The sequence below is a fragment of the Pseudopodoces humilis genome, chromosome 30 (assembly GCF_049639895.1).
Source record: "Pseudopodoces humilis isolate 2021_Gansu_Grassland_sample_001 chromosome 30, ASM4963989v1, whole genome shotgun sequence".
NCBI classification, from domain to species: Eukaryota; Metazoa; Chordata; class Aves; order Passeriformes; family Paridae; genus Pseudopodoces; species Pseudopodoces humilis.
Genome location: NC_142229.1, coordinates 1,169,900 through 1,195,123, shown reverse-complemented (window position 1 = coordinate 1,195,123; position 25,224 = coordinate 1,169,900). Strand labels below are relative to the sequence as shown.

The following is a 25,224-nucleotide window of genomic DNA, read 5'->3' as shown; positions in this document are numbered from 1 at the left end:
TGACAACCCTCAGAACCTCGACTTTCAGGTTCTCTCTGTAGTGGCCTCTTCAAGGCCCCTTTTCCAGGCCCTTTCATCCAAGTCAGACCGTCACATCTCCTTGCGTGGGTGGCTTTGAACACTCTGCCATAGCGGGAGGAAAAGCTCCCTTCTTCTGGCCCATGGCTCTGTTTCATTTATTGTGCCTGGAACAGCAGCACAGCACCCAGTTTTGTCAGGCAGGTCAGGAGGTTAAGGAAAAGGTCCAAGAAAAAACTTAACCTCCCTGAGATCGAAATTAGTGCTCACAAAGATGTGTGGGGGAAAGAAATATTGGAGGATAAAAGTGGCTACTCTATTGCAAGGGCTGCAGTGACTTTTAGTACAAGACCCACTGCAACTGAATTAGGACTCCACAACCTGAAGAAAAGGCCAAACTTTGCCATATAAATAGTGAAAATGGAGACTAAAAGTAGGCACAACCCATAAACATGACCTCCAACAAAGCAGAAATAAGTAGATCTTGTGAAAGAAGCCCAAGATGCTGGATTGGGATGTAGCAAAAAGCATCTCACAGTGACTCATCAACTACTTCTGTGGACTTCAATCTGACTGAACATTATCCCCATCTCTAACACAAACTTACTCATTCACTCTCCCCATCCTTATACCTGCAAATGATTCATCCAAGCTCCTAAAAGCCACTAAAAGCCAAGTGCAGGCTTCGTTTCCCTCTAGTCCCTGCTCTCCGCCTGGTGCTTCCTTTCAGGCTCTGCCAGAGCCCAAGGCCTTGTCACTGGGAAAAGGTCAGGCAGGATTTACAGAGCCTGAACACGGCCTCGGAGGCACAGCCTTCCCCAAACCTCTGTGAAGCTCCAGCCGCATCGCAAATGGGCAGCGGTTCTGGAAATCAGGTCACGGGAGCATCAAACTTGTAGAGGCTGAGAATTCCGAGCAGCTCGCACAGCGAGAGAGAGGAGCTCTGCTGAAGGGCTCGCACATCAAGATGAATTAATTTCCTCCAGCAAGGCACAGCTTTGCCATGTTGGGACTGGTGTTACTGCCCCGGGAACAATCCCTTCTTTTCAGGGTTCTGGGGAAGGCAAGAGGTCATTTTCCCCTTTTCATGTGGCAGCAGCTCTGTGGAATGCTAATGCTGGCAGACACTCGGTTCCTGGGAACTTCTGTGAGGCTCTGGATGAGGAGGATCAAGAGCTGCTGCTCTGGAAGTGACAAGGAGCCCAGGTTGACACGCAGGGATTACAACCCCAGGCACTGATCCCTGGCGTGGAAATCTGCTCCTGTCTGCAGCACAACTCTGAGATCAGATGCACGACAGAGACGGGTTGAAAAATCTGAGATATCAGAATAGGAAGGGAAGAAAGAGGCAAGAGGGGAGATAAAAATTCTGTACCACTGCATAAATACAGATTTCTCCAAGAGGATCCTACTCAGAGGCTTAACTTCTGTCTTGGCCAGAGTGAGGCATTTATTTCTCTGCCCGTGGTCAGCCGTGCTGAAAACGAGGAGGCAGAAGGGTTCATTCACAACCAGGAGTCCCACTCACCCCATCTGCTGCTGCCTCTGCTGCCCAGGCTCTGACAGAAGCTGTCTCCACGCTGAGCTCAGGAGGGGATGAAATCCTGCTCTCTCCCAGCCCTGTCCAAGAGTGAAACCATCTGCAGCAGCAGCAGCAGCACAGCTTGGGGTTAACTTCTTGTGTGCCAAGGGCTCCGTTCAGGCGTCGTTGTCGCATCAGCCACAAGCCTGAGGGACCCCAAGGGTTTGGGGAAGGGTGGAAGAGCATGAGAGGGGATATAACTATCCATATCAACAGATCCTTCATTATCTACACCTTATTAGGTGCAGCGAAGCTGTAAGGATTCCAGGAGGAGCAGGGATTGAGGATTAACCCGGCTGCTGATAGGAATCAGCCAGGTGCAACATTTCCAACTGCAGGATGGCTGTGCCCAGCCCCAAAATTGCTGCAGAGCACAAGGGAGCCAGAGCAGCCACAGAGGCAGCTGAGGAGGTGACACGGGGCTGTCGGAATTCAACTTACAGGAGGTCAAAGAGTCACAGAACTCAATTTATTTGTGTCTAACTACGGCTATGGATGTGATGTTTGCCCATATTTACACAAGAGGATGTTGCACAGGAGGGTTCAAGGGTCAAACAATCAAAACTGTCTGAATTCCCCTTGGGTTTGACAAAACGTGAGCGTTTAATAAACTCAGAGACGGTTTTGAAAATGCATCTGCAATATTTACTCTGTGCATTTATAAAGTGTGGGTAAGTAAAATGCCACTTGGCCAAAGGATCTTCCCTGAAAACTCCAGCCTTTAAATCAAAATTGTTCTTTAAATCATTCCAGCATTTAAATCAAACTAAACTAAGGGTGGTCCTCGATCTACAAATCACATGTATCACACAAAGGGTAGAGAGGAGTCTGGGGGGGATTTTAAAGGCATCTAAAAATTGATTCTGAGCTGTGCTGCAAATCCCAAGTTATTTCTTTGAGAGGCTGAAGTCTGGGGTTTGGTTTTTAGACACACTAGTAGAAAACTTGTAGATTAAGAGAGAAAGTGCTTTAAAAACCTGGATTATCTTTTCCATAAAGGTTGTCCAACCCCCTCCCCCTCAGGGTAAAGGTCTTCACCCTCAGAGGAGAAGAGGCCAAAGCGATTTTGGAGAGGCTGGTGGGTCAGTGAGAGGAGCAGGGAATATCTGCAATGCATTGGACAGCTCCAGGACATGTTCCTGCTCTCTCTTTTCCCATCTCCTGCCCCTCTCTGCCTGCCCAGCCTTAAGAGAGAGGCTCCCACTGGGCACCTCCGTCACGCTCACGTCACTCCTTCCCCCGGCTCAGCTCAAATCCTCAGACCCCCATGGCTCAAAGAGTCTCAAACAGAGCAATTTCAGCATCACGAGCTACACAGAAACCTCCAAAATGTGCCAAAAATTTGAAATCTTGTCTATTCGTGTCCTCCTTAGCTCTGCACAATCATAAACCAACACTGAAATGGATCTTTAGCCAGAGTAACTGGGATAAATTAATTTCAATGTTTGCTAATTTTACCTGAAGTTGCTCAGGAACTTCCAAGTGAATTCCAAATGAATTAAGTTCCAAGGCTGCTGCAGCTCCTACCACCTTTAAAATACAAACTGAAAGAAAAAAAAGTAAATTAAATTACATATCAGCATCATCTTGCTGGTCCTGTGACAATGTGGAAGTGTGGGAAAGCAAAGACCGAAAATGATCTTGTCAAGAGAGGAAAGAGTCTTTTACTGCTGTATCAAAACCAACCCCACAACAGCTTCCCTGAGCTCCTGGAGAGATGAGTTCATCCTTGGAGCTAAGGGGGTTTTAAGGCTGCTGGAGTATGAGGAACGTATTTTCTCCAGTAGCTGTGATGCCTTTTGGGGCTACCTAAAACCAGAGGCCAGACAAAATTCAGGGAATAAAAAGCAGTTCTGTTTATGGAAGGGCCTGCAGGTGCATTTCAGGCAGACAAAACCCACCCAAAATGGACAGATAGTCACGGGTTTCCCACTTTTATAAGTTTGGTCCATTGGCACATTGGGGTTAATCTCCCAATTCCAGCTGCAGGGAATGAAGGGATTTCCCCCAAGTTTGCTGCCCCCAGCTCCCTTTTGTTTGCATCTCTGGGGCCTGAGGCAGTGAGGTGTCCTTGGCTGCCAGGCCTGGAGAGGAATTGCTGTGTCTGCCCAAAGTGGGGAAGCAGCAGCTGCCGCTGGGTGTGGAGTTTGGAGTTCCACACTGAAGAGCTGCAGGGTCACAAATACCTGGGAAATGGAAAAGCTGAAACCCTCAGGCATCAGCTGCTTCCAGAGCTGCACGAGCGATGTGAGAGCAGACAAAGCCCAGGTTCTCAGCAGAGCTCAGCACCAAATGCTTCTGACAAAATGCAAAGTGCAACACACGGAGAAATTTGGCAAAATGAGCCCCCAGGACTGGGAGGAGAAGGGAGATTTAAAACCAAGTTCAGAACACACAGCCCAGTGAGGGCAGCTACTGGAAATACACAGAGAGGAGGAACAGGATTTGTCCGTGGTCTGCATGTTTAAATCCTGTGGGAAAAGTAAGCATAAGTGACCATATGGAAAGTGGAATTTGATCAGCATCTCCTCGCTGCCTGATACAGCTCCGGGGTCTCTCCATCGCCATGGACACGGAGAGGACACGCAACACGAGCGGCGCTCAGGGAACGAGCGCTGCTGGAAAAGGTCACTGCTGAGACGTGTCTGAGGAACAGGGGGCTCTGCACCAGCTCTAAATGAAGAAATGGAGCAGAAATTCGTTCTCAAATCGAAGACGTTTGCAGGCAGTCAGTAACTACAAGGTCTCCAAACACAAAGCTCATCCCAGCACATTTCAAAGTCCTCCAGACACAAAGTTCATCCTGACACAGATCAGGACTTCCCCTCTCCATTTCCAGGAGCAGACAGGAGGCCAACAAAACCCAAGCATTTTACCCATTATTTCATTTACTCCCTCGCACACAGGGACTCCAAAACCACTCGGACTTTGTACAGCCCTAAACGCAGCAGAATCAATCCCGAATTTATAGCAGACACTGACGTCACCCAGCTCAACCCCAAAGAGGATTTGGTTCCCTCAGTTAAATTTAGCTGCTGTTAGCAGGCACCAATTTCCCTTCCTGTGCATTAATAGATTTATTCTTCCTTCTGGCTGCAGCATTCCTGGAGCTGGAGGTGACAGGAGTGAAGTCACCGCCATGCCCAGGATTGTTGGAGCTGCAGGTGGGACCTCTGACCACCAGGATGGGAGGGCTGGATGGAATACTGACTTCCAGCAGAAATCATGGAAATCTGTAACTGGAAACAGGATCCCAAAGGCTCGGGTGAAGAAGGGAAGAAGCTCTGCACTGCCATCACCACGTGGCCACTCCAGAAGAAGAGATTTATGGGATTATGGAATGGGTTGTGTTGGAAGGACCTGAAAGCCCATCCAGTTCCACGCTGCCATGGGCAGGGACACCTCCCACTGTCCCAGGGTGCTCCAAGCCCTGTCCAACCTGGCCTTGGGCACTTCCAGGGATGGCACAGCCACAATTCTCTGGGAATTCCATCCCAGCCGTTCACCACCCCTGCAGGGAGGAATTTCATCCCAATATCCCATCCAAACCCTGCTCTCAGTCAGTTTGAAGCCGTTCCCTGTGTCCTGTCCCTCCATCCTTTGGAAATCCTCTCTCTCCGTGTTCCCTGTGGGTTCCTTCAGGCACTGGAAGGTCACAGCTCGGTCACCCCAACCCTCCAGGCTGAACCATCCCAGCAGAACAAACAAGAAACACTTCCCAATCTTTTAAATCGGGAGGAATAAAGAGCAGGGGAGGTTCCCAGCTCTCACCGTGCATTTTTGGGAAGTCAAAGGCCCTGTTTGTAAATTCCACCAGAAAACCCCAATTGGCAGCTAACTGGTGCCATTCCAGAGCTGCCTTTTTCCATCAGTGGGTCTGGCTGGTTTTCTGGGATCTGGGAATGGGGCAGGGCACTGGGCTCTTCCCCAGGCCAGGGCAATGAACACCAACAGCTTCAGCTTTCACCTCCTGCCTCACACTCCACCCCTCACCAAGCGCAGCTTCCAAGCCATAAACACCCCACTTCCTGCAAGCTTTGCTCCTGAGAGATAAACCCTCTGCACCAGCAGGTTTTCCTAAGGAAAACACCTCCCTGGGTCTCTGAGGATGTGCAGTGTGTGCACAGGAGACAGACAAATTCCCTCTCCAAGCCCTGGGAAAGACTCAGGGAACAGCTCAAGGCATCCGAGGCGAAACACCTCCAGTTCCCAGCAAATTTATCACAAGTGAGAACACAGCAAAAGCCAAAATTGCTTTGCAAGGTGGCAATTTATAGCCAGGCTGAGACCTCGGTTCCGTATTAGTGCCGAGTTTAGCACATTCCCTCTGCCCCAGGCACTCATTCCCCTTCCCCACCTGAGGATTCCTGTCTACCAAGTTCCACCCACACGGAAAAACAGGCAGGAAAACATCTCTGCTGCAATGCCAGCCCCTCAGCCTGTTGTGTAAGCAGACAGGCCCCAGCTGAAGCACAGACACTGTTGAACTCCCTGCAGTCCCAGTGCCTCCATCCCAAATCCCGGGATATTCCCAGAGCAGCCCTGCCAGGCTGGATCCGCCAACACCCACTGCTGTGTGGAGCCGGCCAAGCTGCTCCAATCCAATTTATGCCCACTCTGTGTTTGCCACCAGCTCTGCAAACCCACAGCACCTCCTCCCTGCTCCCACACACATCTGGTCACCGGCGCTTCCCTTCCCAAACAAACTCCAGCCTGCAAAGCCAACTTTCCCGGGTTGGGGTGTATTTATTTGTTTTCCTGCCATCCCTGTGCTCCAGCTGCCTCACATCCCAAAAACTGTGGCCCTTCCACAGCGAGATGTGCCCTGTCAGGGGTAGGAAATGCTCCTGGAGGCTCAGCAGTGCTCAGCCCCTCTGGCACTGAAGGATTCTCACCCCGAGCCCACGGCAGCTCCGATGAATCCCCACTCCAGCTCCAAAGGAAATCCCAGGGTGGGCAGCCCTTGCAGGATGCACACCCACAAGTGTTAAATTTAAGGAGTTACGTGCTCAGCCCAGTTCTCAGCCCCATAACCCAAATCTCTCCTTGGATCAGAGCCTCCGTGGGGATTTATCCAGGTTAAAACTGGCACTGCAGCAGCTGGAAGGTGCCATCATGCTGCATAAAATGGGAAAAAGCTGGAATGCTTAAAGCCAACAAATTCCAGATGGAATTGAGCTCAGTTTTGGGGTCACCAGCGTGAAATAAGGCCTGCTTTGTCAGCTGAAATCCTAAGGTGTCACTGACCCCAATATTCCTGGATGCCCCAAAGCTCCACGAGGCAGCTCCAGTGCCCAGTGCCTTTAGCAGGATCAGGCCCTGGAGGGAAACAAAATGTTTTGTCCCAACCCCATAAATGTGCACGGGGACGTTTCCAGCCTCCCCGCCAAGCGACTGAGGGTGATCACGTTGGTGTCACAGGAGCGACAGAGCCCCTCAGAACCCAAACACGAGGATCAAGAGATTCTCAGATGATAATTCTTGTGACAATCCAATGCAGGGAGGTGGGTGAATGTCATCAGCCTCTCGTTCACACACAAATGTGCTGGGACTTCTTATCAGCTGTGTTTTTTGGCCTCTGTTTCTGCAGGGAGTGGTACAAATTCTCTGGTAAGTATTGGATTCCAGCAAACCCCAGTTTCTGTAGGAAACCTCCCCTAAAAATCCCAACCAACCACTCAATAACAGTTGTGAGGCACTGAAAACCACCATAAATTCATTTTGAACAAGAGCTACAAGTGCAGAGCTCGCCCTTACAGACAGCGGGCAGGCAAAACCAGAAAAGGGACATGGGAAAAGTAAATGGATTTTGAGTGATCATAAAATCACTTTATCGAGCCTTAGCCTGTGGGGCTTTAGCTGCTCTCAGGCTGGTCACAGAGCTCTGCTGTGTGGGAGTGGGGATTTCATTTCACCTGCTTGCTGCAGGTGTTTTTAGGTCCCAACATCAAAGCTCAGACAGATGTGGGGTCTGGGTGCACACAGCGATTCCATCGTGCTTAACCAACAAAACCCCAGAGCTTTTTGGGGGACAATCTCTCCTCTGTCCAGGTTTGGCATCAAACACGAGCACAGAGTCACACAGAGTTCAATCAGTGCCATTCAGAGTTTAATCAGTGCCATTTCTGCAGCAAAACAGCCCTGAGGGATGGGGAGGATGGAAGGCACAGTTTGATCCACACAATTCCTGTTATGATTCCTGTGCCACTCAGTGAGCACCAAGGAATGCTCAGGACACAAAAAGGAAGGAGAAAACGCCTAGACACAGGCTCATCTCTCCTTTTGAGAGCAACCCACTGATTTCAGAGTCAAATCTGCGTGGTTGTGTCATCAACATTCCTAAAAAGCCAGATCTGAAGACTCTGGGTACCCAACTGAGCTGTTTAACTTCCCTGCACACCCCCAAAATCCCAAAGCCCTGGAACTGCGGTTTATACGGCACCACAGGCCGTGGCACAGCAACTCAACCCTGAACCCCAGTGCTTTTTCTACCAGAAACAGCCCAGTTCCTCCTCTTTGGGTGCTGCTCTTGCATTTTGGGGGCTGACCAGGGGGTTAAGGAGGTGCCTGTGCCAACCCCACTGATCCCAAACCTTTGGCTGCCTGCCCACAGCTCCACGAGTTCCCCGAAGTGCCCATCTGCACACACTTGTAGGAATTTCACACCTCCCAGGCCTCCTGGCACATCTGCCGAGCTGGTGACCAGGCTGAGGGAGCCCCAGCCCCTGAGAACGTCACCGAGTGTGTTTTGTTTCCCTCTCAGAGCAAAACTCATGGCTGTTTGGGGTTTTTTCCCCCCTCTCTCTCCACGCATGGCTCAGGCAGCCCCTTCTCCTTCTGTCTGCCCATCTGTGGATGGGAGGGAGCACCTCCCTTCCCCACGGTGGCAGATGCCTCCTGAATTCCAAGGTGGAGCCCAGCCCTCCCCAGCGCCTGAGGGCTCTTGAACCCTGGCTGAGGTTTTGGTGAGGCAGCCTCGGGGAGGTTGGGAGTGTGAAATTCCGGGTGCTGAACTCAGCTGGAGTGGGTGCATCTGTCTCTGAGCCATTCCCCCGTGAGATCTGGGCATCACAGCCACCGTTCCTCGGGTTTAACAGAGCTGCTGCCCCATCTGGGCTCATTAGAACCCCCATCACATCATATTTCTCACCCTCCTCAGCGCTAAAACCTTCCACAGTTCTAAATTTAAGCCAAGCCTAGCACAACTCACCCAGTGCCAGCGTCCTGAGCAGCACAGCAATGACACCAAAGGCCCTGTGGCTGAGCCCTGTGGGTACCATCCCCAGTTTGTTTTCCAGGAATACCAGGAATACAACATTCCCAGGAAAATGCTTCCCTCCCAGGCACTCTCTGTGCTCTCCAGGGCTATGGAAACGCTTCCCTCCAGGAAGCAGGTGCCATATGGGTGTGTAGGCTCAATTAGCACATGCTGACAGATAGCAAGACACTTCAAAAAAAAAAATTAAAAAGAAAAAAAAAAAAAATCCCAAGCCTTGGCAAGCTGGGAAAGTTTCTCTATTGATTATGTCATGTTGCATCTTGTGGTGCCTTAACTTCGGAGGTTTGCTGGGAAAGAAAGGGAAAAAATCAGAGGAAAGATGGAAAGGAAAAGATGGAGAGGGCTCCTGAAGGAGGCAGAGGGATGGGAAGGAGCAGCAGAGCCGTGGAAGAGCTTCTTGCCAGGTTCCCCTGCCAAGGGTGGGCAAAGGCCCTTCCCAGAGCAGACGTTTTATTACTCACACATCTCTGACTGCCCAAACTGATCTTAAAGCACTTTGGCATGTCCCAAGGGTCATCAGGGATGGCTTTCTCCCTGCATCCATAATGGAACGGCTCTTAACCAAAATTAAACCGGAACGGCTTAACAGCTTCTGAAAATTGACAGATCCGAAAGAGCGGATTTCTTATTCTGCTCCTGCCCATACAATTAAAACAGGAGAAAACAGCAAGGTTTTCTCTCTGAAGTGCTGAGGAATCTTCAAAACTTCTCCAGGAGTCAGAAAAGAGCAGAATCCCCTCCCTGATAAAAGACCTGATCCCAGACACGGTGGCTGGTCTCCCCAGTTGGAAAATTTGGTTAGGGTGAGGAAAATGTTCATCCTCTGCTCTGTCACAGATGGATGAATCCCTAAATTCCTCCCAGCTGGAAGGAGCACAAGGGTTGTGTTGCTGATCCCAGTCAGTCTGGTGCGCCTTCCACAGCCAGGACCAGCTGGAGCTGGCATGGGACCCTTTCCCCACCTAGGGAACAACACGGGACCCTTCCCCTCCTGGAAAACAACATGGAATCCTTTCCCTCCTGGGGAACAACACGGAATCCTTTCCCTCCTGGGGAACAACATGGGACCCTTCCCCTCCTGGAAAACAACATGGAATCCTTTCCCTCCTGGGGAACAACACGGAATCCTTTCCCTCCTGGGGAACAACATGGGATCTTTTCCCTCTTGGGAAAAATCACAGGACCCTTTCCCTCTTGGAAAAAAAATTACAGGACCCTTCCCCTCCTGGGAAACAACAACCTGCCCCTCCAGACACAGGACCCTTTCCCTCCTGGAAAACAACATGGAATCCTTTCCCTCCTGTGGAACAATACGGGACCTTTTCCCTGTTGGAAAAAAATCACGGGACCCTTTCCCTCCTGGAAAACAACATGGAATCCTTTCTCTCCTGGGGAACAACACGGGACCCTTTCCCTCTTGGAAAAAATGACAGGATCCTTTCCCTCCTGGAAAACAACATGGGACCCTTCCCCTCCTGGGAAACAACAACCTGCCCCTCCAGACACAGGACTTTTTCCCCCTGGAAAACACCATGGGACCCTTTCCCTCCTGGAGAAAGCCACCTGCCCCTGCAGGCACAGCAGTGAAGAGGGACAGAGCACAGCCCTTCCCAAGCCCACCTGGGTGGCTCAGAAATCCTCAGAATGGGCACCTGGAGCTCTCAGGGAAAGGTGGAAGGGTTCCTGAGACATGAATTGGGCGCTTTTTCATTGGGATAATAGCACAATAAGCTCTTTTTTTTTTTGTTTTTGTTTTTTTTTTTTTTCTGGGAGAGCCCCGCGCCTCTCAGCCCGTGAATTTACGGAATGCGAATTCCAAATTGTCGGGGAGGGAAGGCAGGAGCCGGGCAGGGAGCGGCTGATGCAGCGAGGCAGGACAGAGCAGGGACACTGCAGCAGCTCAGGGCTCTGCATTCCTGACTCATCCAGCAGGAGCAAATGGAGGAAGTCACTGTGAAAACCCAGGAGGAATCAAATGCCACGGCAGCGATCTGATGAGCACAGCTTCCCTCCTCCAGAAGCAGCTCCACGCCGCGGGGCTTTTCCATGGACTCTTTCCCTCCACACGTGGCACCTGCACAGGTGAGAACTGGAGGGTGACAAAAAAGGTTTTCCACTCCCGCCTCTCTGTCAGACACAGGGGATAAAATGAAAGGATGAAACCCACGTGTAAATACCGAAACCAGGTAGAGAAAGGAAAGAAAACAACAAACCCCGGCTGGCCCATCCCGTGCTGAGCCTGCGGAAATGCCAGAATAAATAAAGCATTGGAGGTGTTAATGGCCTTGTGACAGGATCACGGAGTGCCAGCAGGGAGCGAAGGGGAATTGTGCTGGAGTCCCAGGCACAGAAAATGTCCCTTCATCTGTGCCGACCGGCTCGGGCACTCAGGAGAACACTGGGTTTGACTTAACACCATGGAGAAGGCTTCTAAAACTGAGCGGAGAAGGTGAATGTGTGAATTAGATAGAATGATGTTAAGTCACTAGGTGAAAAATATAGAATTTGAGATAGAGTAGTGGATAAGAGAGAAGATGGAAGTTCTTGGGTGCTGGTTTGTCTTTGCCTTTCTTCCTTCTTCTTCATGATTTTGGGTGGTGTTGGGTGATTGGATGGAAAGGTACCAGTGTGGAACTGGTTATTGGGTTAAAAGTAAAAATAAATTAGTTGGCAGTTGATAATTGGATAGTTTATGCTTAAAAGGCCTTGTGGACACAGCCCGAGGTTGCCATTTGTAGCTTGTTAGGTGAGTGTGTAGTAAAAATGTCTGTAAGAACATAATACAGATGAGGTAAAATAAACATCCGAAATCTGAATGCAAAAACCGTCTCTCTGCTCGTCAATCCCGATCCTGGGGAAAAGAACTGGACACTTTTGCATTTGATACCCCAGAGACTTTTACAGAATTGGATGTGGGAGAGGCACCTGCAGCCTCCCAAGCAGCCCTGCCCCACAGGCAGCAGCACCTGAGCCACCAGCTCGTCCCTCTGTGCTCCAAACAAACGTGGTGAGTTTGGTTTGTCCTGGACGGCAAGGGTGTGAGCAGCCGAGACTCAGTGTTCCCAGAGCACCTGAAGGGCTCCGTTTTACCAGGATGTCACCTCAGTGCTGAGTTACAGAGCTCTGGCTGTGGGGACATCAAAGCCCTGAGGAGGTTCAGTGTCCTTGCACAAAAGGTGCTGTTAAAACTACAAAGACTCAGCCACCTGTAGCCCCAAAACTCAGGAAAAATAGCTGGGGACTTGCTGATCAAACAGCAGCAGGGAGCAAGACCCTGCTCTGCTCCTAAAATCAAGCTGGGAACCTCTCAGCCACCTTTACAGGAGTTAATCCGAGGGAAAGGATTTGAAGATCAAGGAATTGCCTCACATCTGATGGTGGGAACTAGTGACCTCTTCCAGCTTTGATGGAGGAGCAAAGGGGAGCCATCCCTGGCTGTTTGGAAGGGGCTGTGGAAGGAAATGGATTTCTCACGTTGGACGAGCAGCAGGCACAGGGCAGAGCACATTTCCAGAACGTTTCCCCAAACCTGCTGCAAAGCCTGTGGCAAGAACCTCGGTGCCACACGGGCTGTGAGGGATCTCTGCTGCAGCCCTGTCGCTCTCCCAGACGTGCCAGAAGCTCTCCCAGCTGGCACTCAGCTCCTTCCCCGCTCCCTGGTGCTGAGCAATGCACAGAAAAAGGGCTCAGACAGGAGCAGTTGTTTATCCCCGAGCGCAGCCTGAGCCTGGCTTCCCTGGCAGCTCCTTCCCACCGTGGTTTCTGTGCTGCACAGATGTTCCAGGGACGCCTCTTCACCTCCTCAAGTGCCTGGGTGCACAGCTGGTCCCAGCACGGGCTTTGTCCCCCGGCTCTCCTGCTGTCACCGGCACAAGGGGCCTGCTCTCCTCCTCAAGCCCTCCCAGTTAATGCCAAACTCTCAAAATTAAGGTTATTTCCCTCCCTCCCCTGTGTCTGTGGGGTTTCTTTCCCCCCACAGATGTCAGAGCCTTCATCCCATTCCTGCTGCTGCACCATCTCCATCGATTCCACCTGCCAGGAGAGGCTGGGGGAGAAACTTCCAGCAGGTTTTGGTGTGATGGCCTGTAGTACAATTCCACTGGGGCTGAGATTCAGCAGAACACCAGCATTCCAGTTATTTCCACAGAACAACAGCCACGGGGAACTCAGCAAGGAACAAGAAGTGGTGGGTGGTGCCTGCTCTGTGCAGACAGGAGATAATTCACCTCCCCCTGCCAGCCCCGACCTGAAACACTTCAAAAAGTGGTGTCAGACAAGAACGAGGTTTGATGGGATCAATTGTTTCCTTTCCCTGGGAGAATGTTAACTGAGATATAAAACAAAATTGTTGATTTAAGCAGCTGTGTGCAAACCCTTGTGCTGTGCTGCATCAATAACTCTGGGATAAACCCAGCTCCTCTGCCACATTCGGTTACATCTTAATCATATCCCAAAAATACCAAATTCCTTCAATTTGATTACGCTTGAAAAGAAATCTATCAGAGGGGGATTTTCCTGACACGCAGCTCCAGGGCAGTAGATTTTTTAGGGATGTAATTATTCCAGCTCCTCATCACAGAGCCACAAATCCAACCTCCAAAAATTATCCTACACAAGGCCCACGGAATCCAGCTGATATTAAACATCAGCAGGGCTCCATTACCAGTTTTTGGATCTGAACATGGTAGTATCAGCTATTCCTCTTTTATATTAAAGCTGGATCTTTGGAGAGAATTCCTTCCCTTGGCAACACTGGTAAATGAGAATTCGTTGGAATTTTTCAGTCCCGCATCCACCGTGGATGAGATTATGATCTGCTCAACAATAACGGGAAAAAACTGAGAGAGACAAGAAGATTTCTTTTGGGAAAGACTTCCTTGTGTTCTCAGGGAAAAAAACCACACAATGAACATGGAAAAATACACCTGGAATAACGCATCGAGTCATCTTCCATGGGATGCAAGAATCTGGCTGTTTGGGGAAGAACTGAATTTTGCACAGCAAACTAACACCAAAAAACCCCTGCTTTGGGTATCTGTGAGCAGCCTTCCCTTGGAAAATGTAAATTATAAATTTCCCTGCTTTCCCAGCAAGCAAAGTTCTGTAAACCAGGCTTACCTTCAGCTTTAAATGAATGTTTACACTGATAAGTAAATTGAAAATTACATCTCCTGCATGCATTACCCACGCTAATTCCACAGCCCTGGCTGCAAATATTGACAGAGCTCTAACTCATTCATTAGCCCAGACACTTACAAATCATTTGGATACCCCCAGTTTATGTCAGCTCCATTTTCCATGCTGGCATCAGGCACAGAAGGGCAGCAAAGCATCTCCACTCCAGCAATTCTGCTCCAAATTCCCAGGGCAGGAAGGTGGTTGTGGGTGTGAAGATGGAGATTTAACTAATCCTGGCAGCTCATGGAGCTGCTGTTTCCCACCTTCCCCCAAAAGCAGCTGCTCCTTCCCATTCCTGACCTTCCCCCAGTCCATTTGGATTCACTGGAAGCACAAACAGGGAATTCGGGGCAATAAACTGGGAAGCTGCTGAAGGAAACAGAACGGTTGAGGGTGGAAAAGATCTCGAGGATCACCGAGTCACCATGGTCACCACCAACCCCTGTCCCCAGGTGCCACATCCAGAGGGTTTTGGTCACTTCCAGGGATGGGGACTCCACCAGCTGGACAGCCAGGGCTGGGCAGGTTCAGAAACTTGTACTAATCAAACTAATTGCAGAAGAAATGGATTCAATGTGGCACCAGGGGATGTGGCTGTATTAAATTCTGGGAGCTGTCACTTTTAGGGATCCCACTGGATCTGTTCCCTCCTGGAACAAGACTGGGATGTTCTTGCTCCCCACAAGCAGCGCTTGGGTTTTTACAGGCTCCGAGTGTTTTACTGAGAGCTCTCTCCCAGTGCAGCGCCAGCACCTCCACTGCAACCCAGGATTGGATTCCACATAAAACTCCACATAAAATTCCACATAAAACCGGGATGTGCTGTAATGCTGACTACAGACACACAGGAGGTAATCCTCGCTTGTTTATAAACTGGTTGTATTTTAAAAAGCGTATCTATTACCATAAAATCCTAGAATATCCCAAGCTGGAAGGGACCCTCGGATAATCAGTGGGAATTGTTACAGGTGCTCTCAAAACCCCAAAGGCCAGAGGATGTTTAAGAGTATTTCTGAACTGAATAGATGATTCAATGATATGCTCAATGTTGGCCATTCTTTCTGCTATAATCTCTATTTTTCTTAAGGGTAAAAGCACCTTAAACAGGTCAGGTACTGTAACATAGTATCAAAAAAGGAAATAATCACCACATGCCCCCAAAATCTTCCCAGTTCTCTCATCAAACTGCTTGGGCCAAAATGAGTTTTAGTTTATTTGGGTTTATTTCTTAACCTTTTGGCCACTTGAGGCAGGAAGTTTGAGCATCACAACCCCCAGAACCAGCAGAGAGAGGGAAAAACTGGGATTTTCTCATGAACAGGGCAGGACATTTCACTGCCCAACATTTCACTACCATTTCTCAGAGAAACGTTTCAAGATCTCTGTAAACTCACCCTTGAGGATAAAATAAACGAGTTTAGGCTCCCCCAAGAATGCTCAGCATAAAGTTTACCACAAAGTAAAAGCCAATATTAAAAATAATTACAAACATTTGATGGGCACAATGGAAAAAGCTCAGAAAAGAGATGCTGACATTTCTTTAGGATTCTTTCAGAGCTAAACTTGCAGTACCCATTGATTTTTTATTTTCTTCACCAGTATAGATATATTATTTAATATAAACCAACAGTTTGTAAACCAACTTTCTTGTGCTTCTGAAATATTGATGGCTTTTAGAAGGTTGGAAACTTGACTTGAAAAAAAACTCAGTTCCACAGACAAGGTCCAAATCTATACAAAAGCAAAAAAAACCCAACCCCAAAGAACAACCCCAAACCATATTTTTCTTAACTGTTGCTTTTTATGGGTTTTAAAAGCTGACATTCATCAAGCTCTTCCTAAAAAGAAAATCCCCCCAAACCCAACATGTTTTTCGTTTTCCTCGTTTAAATGGACTTGTTGTCTTTTCCAAAACTTCTCGCTGGTTCAAAAATCTTCATTTTAGGCCTTTTTAATTGAATAACTTCACTCCTGCTCTGGCCCCAAAATCAATTGCTTCAGAGAATACACCAAAAAGTTTTGGTCTAAACAACCCTCCAATAATCCTGACACGAAGGCTTTTACAGTATTTCCATTTTTTTCATAGGAATAGAGAAGTTTTTGCAGGGAAGGATTCCACTGTGCTGCTATTTACGCTAAAACAACCACTAATATTCCAATATAAGTATTCCTAGCCAGGATTCCAGCCCTGGGATGGTTACAGAGCTGGGATTCACCAAAAAATCCAAATATTGAGCTCTCCTAGGGTCCCCCTCCCTCTCAAATTGCTCATGGGACACTGGAGAACCCCTGAATAAGGCATTTATTATAGAAGAAATATAAATTATTGGGGTTTAACAACACTCTCCAATTGCTGGTGTTGCCAACCAGTTTTCTCAAAGGGTTTTCTGCAGTTTGAAGAGTGAGGCCAGGGCTACACAAATCCCACCCAAAAAACTCCCAGCGTAAACCAGGGTCACCAAAATCCCACCTGAAAATTCCCACAAATGAACCAGGGCTAAACAAATCCACCCCCAGAATTCCCCAGAACAAAGCAGGGCTGAAAATCTGCAGGAATTCCGTGTGCTGGTCATGCAAACGAGAGGGAAAAGCTGCTGCTGCTTTCCATGGATGCCCCCACATCCTTTAATTTCAGGGAAACTGAGGCAGCGAGCACTGAAGAGGCAGAACTTGGAGGGAAAACACTTAAAATTTGACGGATTTAGCTTCTGGAAGAAAAAAGGGGAGGATAAGCGGAGTTTATAGCACAAATCCCAGCTGCTCTGGGCCTTTCCACCCCTTCCAATCCACCTCTGTGAAAACAAAGTGTTTTCAGCCACGGGCAAGGCGCAGGTTCAGGATCCACCTGCTCCCAGCTTCGCTCCCTGTGGAATCACCACACCTATGGATCACCAGCTGCTCCTTGCAGCAGGGTTTTCCTTACCTGGCACATCAAAAAGCTGCTAAAAAATACAGCTTTGCATTCAGCCACGCTGCTCCTGCCCAGCCTGGCCAGCTCTGCCCTGGCTGCTGCCCAAAATCCACTCTGTGCACAAAAAATGAGAAGAAGCGTCACATAAAAGTGGAGGGTCAGCTTTTAAAACCCACCCTGAAGGCTTCAAAAAACAAGCAGAGCTGGCACTTCATGACAGGATTCATGGGCAGGGTGGGATTTGTTCAAAGGCTGGACTTGGAGGCCCATTCCAGCTTTAATGATGCAATGATAAGGTTCCTGCTGGGGTGAAAACTCACATCCCTCTTTTAACCTTATCCCAAAATAAAAAATTGGTGTAAAGGCCCTCTGGACATGATGCCAATGAGAGGTTTTTCCTTTACTGCCAGCAGCTTTCCTCCCTAAATTCCCACACTGTGTCTGGTTGCTAAATTCAGACCTGTGCCTGTATTTTCCTGCACTTCTGCAGCTATAAACTGATTTTCTGCCTGATGGACACAGACAGAAATTCCCTGAACGTGGGGCTCGAGAGCTGAGCAGCTCCAACCTTAACGAGGTGTTCCCAGCACCAGGTCCTGTGCAGCTTTAACAAGCAGCCCTTTATCATCTCCATCAATTAATTTAACTCTGAGCCTTCTGATGCTGCAGACCAGGCTTGTTTTACTTCATCTACACCTCTATCGACCTGTCTGTCATTTGCATTATTTATCAAAGCCTGGCAGAGCACGCAGAGCTCCACCAAAAAGCTGCTAAAACAGCCAGGCCCTGCCCAGACAAGCTGCTCTTTTAAAAATACAAGGTTTGACATGAGGGGAAGGGCAGGTGTGGCACAGAGCAGGTGCTGGGCACGACAAATTCCCTGTTTTTCGGTGTAATACACTCATCATCATCTCAGGGCTGAGCTCAGGGATGCTGAGGAGGAAGGGATGGTTCCCTGCAGGGTTTCCTGAAGCTTTTTCAGCTTTTGAACTCATTTCCTTGCCTGAAATACCTGACATTTCCTGCGGGTGCTGCCCAGGCCTATCAGGGGAGGTTTGCTCTCTGTGGTTATTGCAACAGGAGGCTGAAAAGGCCCAGAGATCACAGCAGCCCCCAGGGTGGGGTTTCCACTGAGGCCAGAAGGTTTGACACAAATCCCACCCCAATATTCCCAACAAAGCAGGGATGCAAAAATCCCACCCCAAAAATTCCCAGAAACAAACCTGGGCTGCAAGAATCCCACCCCAAAAATTCCCACAAACAAACCTGGGCTGCAAGAATCCCACCCCAAAAATTCCCAGAAACAAACCTGGGCTGCAAGAATCCCACCCCAAAAATTCCCACAAACAAACCTGGGCTGCAAGAATCCCACCCCAAAAATTCCCAGAAACAAACCTGGGCTGCAAGAATCCCACCCCAAAAATTCCCAGAAACAAACCTGGGCTGCAAGAATCCCACCCCAAAAATTCCCACAAACAAACCTGGGCTGCAAGAATCCCACCCCAAAAATTCCCAGAAACAAACCTGGGCTGCAAGAATCCCACCCCAAAAATTCCCACAAACAAACCTGGGCTGCAAGGATCCCACCCCAAAAATTCCCAGAAACAAACCTGGGCTGCAAGAATCCCACCCCAAAAATTCCCAGAAACAAACCTGGGCTGCAAGAATCCCACCCCAAAAATTCCCAGAAACAAACCTGGGCTGCAAAAAACCCACCCCAAAAATTCCCAGAAACAAACCTGGGCTGCAAGAATCCCACCCCAAAAATTCCTACAAACAAACCTGGGCTGCAAAAATCCCACCCCAAAAATTCCCACAAACCAACCTGGGCTGCAAAAAACCCTCCTGAAAATTCCTGAGAGTAAACAAGAGCTACACAAATTCCACCCCAAAATTCCCACAAAGAAACGTGGGCCACAAGAATCCCACCCAGAAAATTCCCACAAACAAACCTGGGCTGCAAAAATCCCACCCAGAAAATTCCCACAAACCAACCTGGGCTGCAAAAAAAACTCCTGAAAATTCCTGAGAGTAAACAAGAGCTACACAAATTCCACCCCAAAATTCCTACAAGCAAAGCAGGGCTACAAAAATCCCACCTGACAATTCCCAACAAGGCAGGGCTACACAAATCCCACCCCAAAAATTCCCACAAACAAACCACGGCTACACAATTTCCTCCTGAAAATTCCTGAGAGTAAACAAGGGCTACACAAATCCCACCCCAAAATTCCTACAAGCAAAGAAGGCCTGCAAAAATCCCACCCCAAAAATTCCCACAAACCAACCTGGGCTGCAAAAAACCCTCCTGAAAATTCCTGAGAGTAAACAAGGGCTACACAAATCCCACCCCAAAATTCCCACAAGTAAAGGAGGGCTGCAAAAATCCCACTCGAAAATTCCCAACAAGGCAGGGCTACACAAATTCCATCCCAAAATTCTCACCCCAAAATTCTCATCCCAGGGCTTACACAAATCCCACATGAAAATTCCCTGGAGTAAAATGGGATGACCAAACCCTACCTGGAAATTTCTCACAGTAAAATGGGGCTACAAAAATCTGGCCTGGAAATTCCTGCAGACAAAAGACACCTACACAATTCCACCTGAAAATTCCCAAGAGTAAAACAGGGATACACAAATCCCACCTGAAAATTCTCAAGAGTAAACCAGAGCTAAACAAATTCCACCCAAAAATTCCCACACTCAAATGCCAGCTGAAAATTCCCACAAAACAACCAGGGCTACACAAATCCCACCCAGAAATTCCCTAAAGTAAAACAGAGCTACCCAAAATTCCCTTTTTCAAAGCCATTTCATTTAGATTCAATTATTAACTAAAATCTTTATTAAATGGGAATAAAACATCAGTTCCCTGACCCCAACCCAAAGATCCTGGAGTGAGTGTCCAGGTGTGCTGCTTTCTAGTTTGGTATCCTCTTCTTGATAGTAGCTGATGGATTTTAATTTATTTATCCATCTTCACCAGGGCATTACCACATCTCTGAATGTTTCTATCACCCATTAAATAAAAACTAAACCCACTTTAAATAACTTTAATAACTTCTTACCCCTTAAGAAACCTGTGTAAAAACAATAAACAGAGAGGGATGGCCACTTTACAATACCAAACTAGTGCAAGTTATTTTCATTTCCACAGCTCTAAACCCAGCTCCAGTTTGAACTTGAATGAGTTTAAGCACCAAGAGCCCTCACGCTGATCCACTGGACCAGAATGAAATTCAAGCACTACTTCAAAGCTTATTTGCATAGAGAAATATAAACCAGGAGGCATTTGCATCTCACCAGGGGCAATGTCAGCTCCTTAAAAATTCCCATCTCCTCATTTTCGTTGATTTTAGAAGGGGAAGGAGGCGACCAGAGCCCCCCAAGAAGAGCAAGGAGCTTGTGATGAGCTCCAGATGAAGGGATTCAACCACCAAACCAAGCCTGGAACCTCTCACTTGGGTCTTAAGCTGCTGCAAATTTGGGGTGTTTCTTTTTAATCAATATAAAACCCCTTTGGTAAGGCAATTTTAAACTTCCTTTTAAACGTGTGTGGATAATCCAGTTTGTACAGAATGTTTTCTAAGACCTCCAAGGTGCCCTGGAAAGCACAGGATGGGGTTAAACCATTCCCAGCTTTCCAGAGGGCTCAGCACCTCTGTGAGATTCACTCTGAGGGTTCACGCTCGGCGTTTCCAGCTCCTCTGAATCATGGACAGGTTGGACAGAGCCTGGAGGAGGCCCCAGGAGAATCAGAGGGATGGAGGAAAGGCTGGGAAGGTTGGGATTGTTCACCTGGAGTGGGTGACCTCAGGGGTGACCTCATTGTGGCCTTCAAGGACCTGATGGAGCTGCAGGAAACACGGAGAGAGAATATTTCCAAGGGCCTGGAGTGCCAGGACACAGGGAACTGTTTCCTATGGCCAGAGGGCAGGGATGGATGAGATATTGGGAAGGAATTCCTGGCTTGGAGGGTGGGGAGGGGCTGGGATGGAATTCCCAGAGCAGCTGGGGCTGTCCCTGGATCCCTGGAAGTGTCCAAGGCCAAGCTGGGATAACCAGGGACAGTGGAGGTGTCCCTGCCATGGCAGGAGTGTCACTGGGTGGGATTTCAGGTCCTTCCCACTCAAACCATTCCAGGATTCCATGATTTCATCTCGCAGGGAGAGCAGAGGGAGGGAACAGCTAATTCCTGGAGACACTCAGGGATATCCTGCCAATCCCAATCCTGCTTCAATGAGTCTTCAAGGAAGATGCACAAACCAGGGACAGATCCAGCTCTGGACAGAACCAGGACTGTGAACACACAGGCCTGGCCCCAACCTGAGCAGGAATTCCAGCCCAAGCAGGAATTCCAGCCCAAGCAGGAATTCCAGCCCCTTGAGCCTGGGGCTGGAGAGAAAGTGAACTGTAAGTCATTCCCAAGGCACTTGCAGATAAGGCCTAAACTAATTAATATCAGAATTATTGATGCACAGCAAATATTTTGCAACTAATTTATCTGAAACTCTGCCACCACTTCCCATTTCCCAGCATTGATTTATAAATCATTGAATAAACAGTGGCATGTCCAATAAATACTTTATGAATGTTTGCCAGCCATTTATCTTACATAATATGATATAAATACATTGCAAATACCACAATGTTTGAGGAGACTGTTTATAAATTACAACTTGAATATCATCAACAAGTTTATAGGAGTGTTGCTCCCTTTGTCCAACACAAGGAATTTAAAAGGGATTTTCTAACCCAGGCCATTCTATGATTTTATGACAAGATTTTATGATGTATTTTACTCTAAATTATTGCGATCACATTTTCTATCCCAGCAGAACACTGACATCACTGTATCTGCCAACCTGCCCTCTCTTTCAACCCTAAATCCCAGGAGGATTTGGGAGGAAAATGCTTTCTTTTCCCTCCCTCATCAGCCTCTCAAGATGCCCTGGATCCCGCTGTTCTGAGCACGCCCTTTTAGCAACGAGAGCCCTCCAGAGCGCTGGGGAGCCCGAGGTGCTGATTGAAAGTCACGAGCTGCTGGAGTTTGTGCCTTATCAACTTGATTTTCCTCTGCCTTTTTAATACACAAAACATCACTGGGGGGTAGCAGGGGAGGGGGGGCAGGCACAGAGGCCTGGTTTGACTTTGTCACCGATTCCTGTCTTACTGGCACCAGCAGCTCTCACTGAGAGCAAGCTTGCAAAGAGCCGGGTTTAATCCCAGAATCACCGGCTTGGAAGAGACCTTTAATATCCAGTCCAACCCAGCCCTAACGCCTCAACTCATCCACGGCACCCAGTGCCACATCCCGGCTTTTTATCCACACATCCAGGGATGGTGACTCCCCCACCTCCCTGGGCAGACCATTCCAGTACTTTAACACCCTTTCTGTAAAAATCTTTTTCCTAACATCTGGACTAAATTTCCCTTGGCGCAGCTTCAGACTGTGCCCCCTGGTTCTGTCAAGGCTGGGCCTTGAAAAGCTCCCACTTAGAGCCAGGGAGGAATGGAAAAGCTAAATGTATTCCAGAAGGCTCCCAGGAAAGCAAGGGCTCCACACAGGTGAGGCAGCAGGACCCCTGAGCTCCTGCAATGCCACTGCTCCACCTTTTTTTCTCAGAATCCACTGGAATGGCACAGGGACGGGATCTCCTCCCTGGCCAGGGGCAGCTGATCACCTGCATCACACCTGGCTGAGAGGAGGTCACTCCTGACTACTCAAGGCTGCCTTGCAGATGCTGCTGCCAAGATTGGAATGACTCTCTTCCTTTCCTGCCCAGCTCTGGATAAATCCTGGAAGAAAAAAAATACACGGAAATTACTAAAAGAAGCACAAACAAATTTGGCAGTTTAATTATAGTTATTTAGAGAACTTCTCTTACCTGTAGCTCAGTCCTACAACTTTGATAAACATTAAATTATCTAAAGATATTGCTCAGTTAATTGTTAAATTCACGTAAATAATTAATGGAATCACAGAATCCTGGAGTTTGAGTTGGAAGGACCTTAAAGCCCACCCAGTGCCACCCTTGCCGTGGCAGGGACAGCTCCCACTGTCCCAGGGTGCTCCAGCCTGGCCTTGGGCATTCCCAGGGATCCAGGAGCAGCCACAACTCCTCTGGGAATTCCATCCCAGCCCCTCCCCACCTTCCCAGGGAGGAATTCCTTCCCAATATCCCACCCCACCCTGCCCTCTGGCCATAGGAAACCATTCCCTGTGTCCTGTCCCTCCACCTCTCACAAACCATCTCTCCTGGAAGGTGCAGTGAGGTGACCCCACAGTTTCTCTTCTCCAGGCTGACCAATCCCAAAGAATTCCCGGTGTCCAAGAGGCACTGGAGCCCTCCTGCCCTGGGAGGCAGCAGGTGATGCTCACACCCATCTGCAGCTCCCCGGGGCTCTGGGAGTGCTGGGGAGCACCGGGAGCTCTGCGGCAGAGCCCTGCCTCGGACACTGTGTTAGGAACGGCCAAGTGACGACGCAGACTCCAGCTTTGGTTGTAAAAGAAGCCAGTTTTATTCTTCTAGAGCTTCTTTTATTGACAGCTCCGAGAAGGTCTGGAAAAGTGAAACTTTCATTGGTTATCAAAACAACACATCACCATAACTGGACAATTAGGAACAACATCCATTGACCATTTCTTACAAGTAAACAAGGAACAAACACCACCTCAAAAGACTGCTTTCCTTCTCCAAGAACTGTTTGGACTCCTCCCTATGATTTCTCAGGCCAGAGTGAGAAAGTTGTGCGCTTGACTTTCCCACAGGCTCAAGCTAATGCCTGACACCTATAAATCTCTTTATTTGACCATTATCAATTCCCACACGACGCGGTTTGCTCTTACCAGCCTGGGGTCTGTCCCAGCGCACGGCCGTGGTGTGACGCAGTGCTGGAGTCCCAGGCTGGGTGACCACACCAAGTGTGGGGAACAGCCCCTGAATTCAGCAGCAGGAGCTGAACCTTAGAGCTGCTGCTGCTGTACAGCACGGTGTAGCTGCCAGCACAAGGAAGGGGCAAAGGATGAGGAGGAGATGCTCTGCACAACTTCCAGGACCCAGTTTACCCCCTGGGAGTCAGGGACAAAAAGCCCTGAGTAGCACCATGCTCTGGTTTAAATATAGAGAGGGTCAGGGGGGCAGGTACAAACTTTTAACCAATCAGGGACCAATATGGGAGGAGCAGGAGGCGGGGTTTACAGTATATGGACCAATAAGGATAAAGGGGAGGAGAAAACAGGTCACATGGGCCAATGGGACATGGAGGGTTAAAGGAGTGACAGAGGGGTGGGGCAATCAGGGATTGGCCCAACTGGGGATTGACAGGGAAGGGTCTGGAAGAAAGGGCGGGGTTGCAGTGACAGGCAGGGAAGGTTCTGGAATAAGGGGTTGGGCCACAATGATAGGCAGCATGGGGGGGTGGGGCTACAACCTAGGGGCAAACCAACTCCGAGGAAACATAGGAACAAACCCTTAACTGCACAACCATAAATTAACTATTAAAATGAACACACACCGCAACAGTGGCAGGGCTGGGATGTGTCCCCTGGCCCCAGTGAGGACTGGCAGCATTCCCTGCTGGGCCTGGTTTACTCTGAGCTGCCCACGCTTTATTAAATCCCAGCAGTAGGGCCCCAAGGCCAGGGATGAGCACCAAGTGCTGCTGGAGTGACTGCACAGAGCAAAGGAGGGAAATTTCATGTTTTACTCCACTTGGAACCCAGCTCTGCTCTGAGTTCAAATTTCTTTACTGAGATTTTCTGTTTAAGTCTTTTAAAGAATGGGGCAGCTGGGGGTTTTTAATCAGAGAATCGTAGAATTGTTGGGGCTGGAAGGGACTGGAAAAATCCATTTCCAATGTCCTGCAGGTACATCTGCCACTGTCTCAGGTTGCTTCAAACCCCATCCAACCTATCCTCGGATACCTCCAGGGATGGAGCAGCCACAGCTTCTCCCACAAAAGGGGCTGGTTTATTCTTATTTTTAATTTATTCTTATATTTGTCATACTCAGAATGACACTTCTTAAAATCAAGATAATCAACTCTCATCTTCCCAGCGATGAGCAGGATCTCTGGGGATCAGAACGTTTCCTGCTCTTGCCCTGAGGAATGGGTGGTGTGTCCCTGAAATCCGCTTTCCTCCATTTTCTGGGGATCAAGGAAAGATTTTAATTCCTGCCCTCCAACAAGCCCAAACTCCAAGTCACTCTGAGCCTTCTTTATTGCGCTCACTCTTATGAGGAAGGCATT

The 25,224-nt window shown here is 48.8% G+C and overlaps 1 long non-coding RNA gene across 2 annotated transcripts; it reads right to left on the bottom strand.

Moving 5' to 3' along the window:
- Positions 1-16,756: 16,756 nt before the first annotated feature.
- On the bottom strand, positions 16,757-24,035 carry LOC148182414 (uncharacterized). Of its 2 annotated transcripts, none has more exons than XR_015774735.1 (4): positions 23,822-24,035; positions 23,223-23,534; positions 22,656-22,770; positions 16,757-17,082 (listed from the first exon to the last, which is right to left on the bottom strand). It is a non-coding gene; the product is annotated as an uncharacterized LOC148182414 (long non-coding RNA). The 2 variants fall into 2 exon arrangements; XR_015774736.1 differs by having other exon boundaries at positions 22,667-22,770.
- Positions 24,036-25,224: the final 1,189 nt, after the last annotated feature.